This window comes from Leptodactylus fuscus, chromosome 7 (genome assembly GCF_031893055.1).
Source record: "Leptodactylus fuscus isolate aLepFus1 chromosome 7, aLepFus1.hap2, whole genome shotgun sequence".
In the NCBI taxonomy this organism is placed as follows: Eukaryota; Metazoa; Chordata; class Amphibia; order Anura; family Leptodactylidae; genus Leptodactylus; species Leptodactylus fuscus.
The window spans coordinates 3,369,632-3,375,890 of NC_134271.1; the positions used below are offsets into that span (position 1 = coordinate 3,369,632).

General features: G+C 50.5%; 1 long non-coding RNA gene across 1 annotated transcript; it reads left to right on the forward strand.

Moving 5' to 3' along the window:
* The first annotated feature begins 288 nt into the window (after positions 1–288).
* LOC142214400 (uncharacterized) lies at positions 289–913 on the forward strand. Its single transcript, XR_012717274.1, has 3 exons — positions 289–351; positions 678–736; positions 892–913. It is a non-coding gene; the product is annotated as an uncharacterized LOC142214400 (long non-coding RNA).
* Positions 914–6,259: the final 5,346 nt, after the last annotated feature.

Sequence of the window (6,259 nt, forward strand, 5' to 3'; positions counted from 1 at the left end):
CGAGTGGGAGACGCTGAATGTGCGGTCAGTGAGGTATGAGGAGATCCAGGAAAGGGCCAGGTCTGAGATACCAAGGGGTGAAAGTGTTTTTAACAGGAGAGAGTGGTCAACTGTGTCAAAGGCAGAGGAGAGGTCAAGGAGGAGGAGGACAGAAGAGGAGGACTGAGGAGAGGTCAAGGAGGAGGACAGAGGAGAGGTCAAGGAGGAGGAGGACAGAGGAGGAGTACAGAAGAGGAGGACAGAGGAGATGTCAAGGAGGAGGACAGAGGAGAGGTCAAGGAAGAGGAGGACAGAGGAGAGGTCAAGGAGGAGGAGGACAGAGGAGAGGTCAAGGAGGAGGACAGAAGAGAGGTCAAGGAGGAGGACAGAGGAGAGGTCAAGGAGGAGGAGGACAGAGGAGGAGTACAGAAGAGGAGGACAGAAGAGAGGTCAAGGAGGAGGACAGAGGAGAGGTCAAGGAGGAGGACAGAAGAGAGGTCAAGGAGGAGGAGGACAGAAGAGAGGTCAAGGAGGAGGACAGAGGAGGAGGAGAACAGAGGAGGAGGACAGAGGAGAGGTCAAGGAGGAGGACAGAGGAGAGGTCAAGGAAGAGGAGGACAGAGGAGAGGTCAAGGAAGAGGAGGACAGAGGAGAGGTCAAGGAGGAGGACAGAAGAGAGGTCAAGGAGGAGGACAGAGGAGAGGTCAAGGAGGAGGAGGACAGAGGAGAGGTCAAGGAGGAGGAGGACAGAAGAGAGGTCAAGGAGGAGGAGGACATAGGAGAGGTCAAGGAGGAGGACAGAGGAGAGGTCAAGGAGGAGGACAGAAGAGAGGTCAAGGAGGAGGAGGACAGAAGAGAGGTCAAGGAGGAGGACAGAGGAGGAGGAGAACAGAGGAGGAGGACAGAGGAGAGGTCAAGGAGGAGGACAGAGGAGGAGGAGAACAGAGGAGGAGGACAGAGGAGAGGTCAAGGAGGAGGACAGAGGAGAGGTCAAGGAGGAGGACAGAAGAGAGGTCAAGGAGGAGGAGAGAAGAGAGGTCAAGGAGGAGGACAGAGGAGAGGTCAAGGAAGAGGAGGACAGAGGAGTGACACTTGGCTTTGGCAGTAAAAGAGGAGTATAAGGGCTCGTTCACATCTGCGCCCGGTCTCCGTTCTGCAGGTTTCCGTTTCCTGCACAAAACAGAGCAGGAGAGGGAAACCTGCCGGACTCTTTCATTTGAATGGGTTTGAAAGATGTCCGGCCGTGAGCGGCGGTGAGTGTTTTATGCTCTCCGCAGCGAAACCGTTTTTTTTTTTTAAATCGGACACAGTCGGACATGCAGTATTCTGTGTCTGGTTTTAAAAATCCGGTTTTGCGGCGGAGAGCATAAAACACTCACTGGCACACATGGCCGGACCCGGTCTGACAGGTTTCCATCTTCTGCATGCAGAAGACGGAAACCACAGAACGGACTCCGGGCGCAGGTGTGAACCTAACGTAATACAAGTATCAGACAAGAGTATAAGAGGGAATGTTTCCGTAGATTTCCCGCTCCTTCTGTAATTTCTTGGCTTTGCCGCTTCTTTCCTCTTGAAATTATTGGTGAGATCACAGTAACTCCCCGATACAATGTATCTCTACAATTACAGAATGACGACCTGAAGATCAGCACAACAGACTTGGACGAGATTATTGTTTTCGTTCTGTTACTTTTTTTCTTCCCTAATTTTGTTGCCTTTTGTTGTACAGAAATACAAGTGTGAACTGCGGCTAACATCTCTTCTCCCCATCTCTGGCAGTGTCTTGAGTCTGACATAAACATCATCCATGTCCTAAGTTACAGGAACAATTGATTCTGCATTCCTCGGCCACATGACCCGAATATGTGAGGTGGGGGAGGGGCTGCTGGTAACCATGGAAAGGTGCGACGTACTATACACGTATTACTATATGGACAGAATAAGAGCAGCAGAGGACAGATCGGCGGTGATACAGGAGCAGCCGCTAACCCCTAACTGCAGGCTTTATAATCCAATTCCATCTTAATAGACTTTTTTTGGAATATTTATTATTTATAACACATTATACACAAAAAGGATCAAAAATGATATTTTATTACAAAAAAAAGTTATCAGGAGAAGAATCCGCAGCGTCACCTTCCTGCCCCCTCGTTGTCAGATCTATTATAAGGGATTGTTTACGTGGTGGAGTTGTCAGCAAATTATCGCACGGATTCGGCCCCTGGTCGGGAGTCATTGATTAGATATAAATTTACATTAGATGGATCTGAGTGCGGTAATTTATTATATGTGACATCAATATCTCTCGTGAGGATCAATCAGGACGGATGTCAATGTTTCTTGTCAGAGGAGAATGAACTGAACAGCTCGGGATTCTGATCCTTCCCCCATAAGGAAGATACTAATCCCCTCTACCTACTGAAATAACATGCATGCTTGGCCGATCCAGAACTAGAGAATAACCCCAGCCCTGCAGATAGATAGGTTACTGTCACCAGAACCAGCATATCACCCAGCCCTGCAGATAGATAGGTTACTGTCACCAGAACCAGCATATCACCCCAGCCCTGCAGATAGATAGGTTACTGTCACCAGAACCAGCATATCACCCAGCCCTGCAGATAGATAGGTTACTGTCACCAGACCCAGCATATCACCCCAGCCCTGCAGATAGATAGGTTACTGTCACCAGAACCAGCATATCACCCAGCCCTGCAGATAGATAGGTTACTGTCACCAGAACCAGCATATCACCCCAGCCCTGCAGATAGATAGGTTACTGTCACCAGAACCAGCATATCACCCCAGCCCTGCAGATAGATAGGTTACTGTCACCAGAACCAGCATATCACCCCAGCCCTGCAGATAGATAGGTTACTGTCACCAGAACCAGCATATCACCCCAGCCCTGCAGATAGATAGGTTACTGTCACCAGAACCAGTATATCACCCCAGCCCTGCAGATAGATAGGTTACTGTCACCAGAACCAGTATATCACCCCAGCCCTGCAGATAGATAGGTTACTGTCACCAGAACCAGCATATCACCCCAGCCCTGCAGATAGATAGGTTACTGTCACCAGAACCAGCATATCACCCCAGCCCTGCAGATAGATAGGTTACTGTCACCAGAACCAGCATATCACCCCAGTCCTGCAGATAGATAGGTTACTGTCACCAGACCCAGCATATCACCCCAGCCCAGCAGATAGATAGGTTACTGTCACCAGAACCAGCATATCACCCCAGCCCTGCAGATAGATAGGTTACTGTCACCAGAACCAGCATATCACCCCAGCCCTGCAGATAGATAGGTTACTGTCACCAGAACCAGTATATCACCCCACCCCTGCAGATAGATAGGTTACTGACACCAGAACCAGCATATCACCCCAGCCCTGCAGATAGATAGGTTACTGTCACTAGAACCAGCATATCACCCCAGCCCTGCAGATAGATAGGTTACCGCCACCAGAACCAGCATATCACCCCAGCCCTGCAGATAGATAGATTACTGTCACCAGAACCAGCATATCACCCAGCCCTGCAGATAGATAGGTTACTGTCACCAGAACCAGCATATCACCCAGCCCTGCAGATAGATAGGTTACTGTCACCAGAACCAGCATATCACCCAGCCCTGCAGATAGATAGGTTACTGTCACCAGAACCAGCATATCACCCCAGCCCTGCAGATAGATAGGTTACTGTCACCAGAACCAGCATATCCCCCCAGCCCTGCAGATAGATAGGTTACTGTCACCAGAACCAGCATATCACCCCAGCCCTGCAGATAGATAGGTTACTGTCACCAGACCCAGCATACCACCCCAGCCCTGCAGATAGATAGGTTACTGTCACCAGATCCAGCATATCACCCCAGCCCTGCAGATAGATAGGTTACTGTCACCAGAACCAGTATATCACCCCAGCCCTGCAGATAGATAGGTGACTGTCACCAGAACCAGCATATCACCCCAGCCCTGCAGATAGATAAGTTACTGTCACCAGACCCAGCATATCACCCCAGCCCTGCAGATAGATAGGTTACTGTCACCAGAACCAGCATATCACCCCAGCCCTGCAGATAGATAGGTTAATGTCACCAGAACCAGCATATCACCCCAGCCCCGCAGATAGATAGGTTACTGTCCCCAGAACCAGCATATCACCCCAGCCCTGCAGATAGATGGGTTACTGTCACCAGAACCAGCATATCACCCCAGCCCTGCAGATAGATAGGTTACTGTCACCAGAACCAGCATATCACCCCAGCCCTGCAGATAGATAGGTTACTGTCACCAGAACCAGCATATCACCCCAGTCCTGCAGATAAATAGGTTACTGTCACCAGAACCAGCATATCACCCCAGTCCTGCAGATAGATAGGTTACTGTCACCAGATCCAGCATATCACCCCAGCCCTGCAGATAGATAGGTTACTGTCACCAGACCCAGCATATCACCCCAGTCCTGCAGATAGATAGGTTACTGTCACCAGATCCAGCATATCACCCCAGCCCTGCAGATAGATAGGTTACTGTCACCAGAACCAGCATATCACCCCAGCCCTGCAGATAGATAGGTTACTGTCACCAGATCCAGCATATCACCCCAGCCCTGCAGATAGATAGGTTACTGTCACCAGAACCAGCATATCACCCCAGCCCTGCAGATAGATAGGTTACTGACACCAGAACCAGCATATCACCCCAGCCCTGCAGATAGATAGGTTACTGTCACCAGAACCAGCATATCCCCCCAGCCCTGCAGATAGATAGGTTACTGTCACCAGAACCAGCATATCACCCCAGCCCTGCAGATAGATAGGTTACTGTCACCAGACCCAGCATACCACCCAGCCCTGCAGATAGATAGGTTACTGTCACCAGATCCAGCATATCACCCCAGCCCTGCAGATAGATAGGTTACTGTCACCAGATCCAGCATATCACCCCAGCCCTGCAGATAGATAGGTTACTGTCACCAGAACCAGCATATCACCCCAGCCCTGCAGATAGATAGGTTACTGTCACCAGACCCAGCATATCACCCCAGCCCTGCAGATAGATAGGTTAATGTCACCAGAACCAGCATATCACCCCAGCCCCGCAGATAGATAGGTTACTGTCACCAGAACCAGCATATCACCCCAGTCCTGCAGATAGATAGGTTACTGTCACCAGATCCAGCATATCACCCCAGCCCTGCAGATAGATAGGTTACTGACACCAGAACCAGCATATCCCCCAGCCCTGCAGATAGATAGGTTACTGTCACCAGAACTAGCATATCCCCCCAGTCCTGCAGATAGATAGGTTACTGTCACCAGACCCAGCATACCACCCCAGCCCTGCAGATAGATAGGTTACTGTCACCAGATCCAGCATATCACCCCAGCCCTGCAGATAGATAGGTTACTGTCACCAGAACCAGCATATCACCCCAGCCCTGCAGATAGATAGGTTACTGTCACCAGACCCAGCATATCACCCCAGCCCTGCAGATAGATGGGTTACTGTCACCAGAACCAGCATATCACCCCAGCCCTGCAGATAGATAGGTTACTGTCACCAGACCCAGCATATCACCCCAGCCCTGCAGATAGATAGGTTAATGTCACCAGAACCAGCATATCACCCCAGCCCCGCAGATAGATAGGTTACTGTCACCAGAACCAGCATATCACCCCAGTCCTGCAGATAGATAGGTTACTGTCACCAGATCCAGCATATCACCCCAGCCCTGCAGATAGATAGGTTACTGACACCAGAACCAGCATATCCCCCAGCCCTGCAGATAGATAGGTTACTGTCACCAGAACTAGCATATCCCCCCAGTCCTGCAGATAGATAGGTTACTGTCACCAGACCCAGCATACCACCCCAGCCCTGCAGATAGATAGGTTACTGTCACCAGATCCAGCATATCACCCCAGCCCTGCAGATAGATAGGTTACTGTCACCAGAACCAGCATATCACCCCAGCCCTGCAGATAGATAGGTTACTGTCACCAGACCCAGCATATCACCCCAGCCCTGCAGATAGATGGGTTACTGTCACCAGAACCAGCATATCACCCCAGCCCTGCAGATAGATAGGTTACTGTCACCAGAACCAGCATATCACCCCAGTCCTGCAGATAGAAAGGTTACTGTCACCAGAACCAGCATATCACCCCAGCCCTGCAGATAGATGGGTTACTGTCACCAGAACCAGCATATCACCCCAGCCCTGCAAATAGATAGGTTACTGTCACCAGAACCAGCATATCACCCCA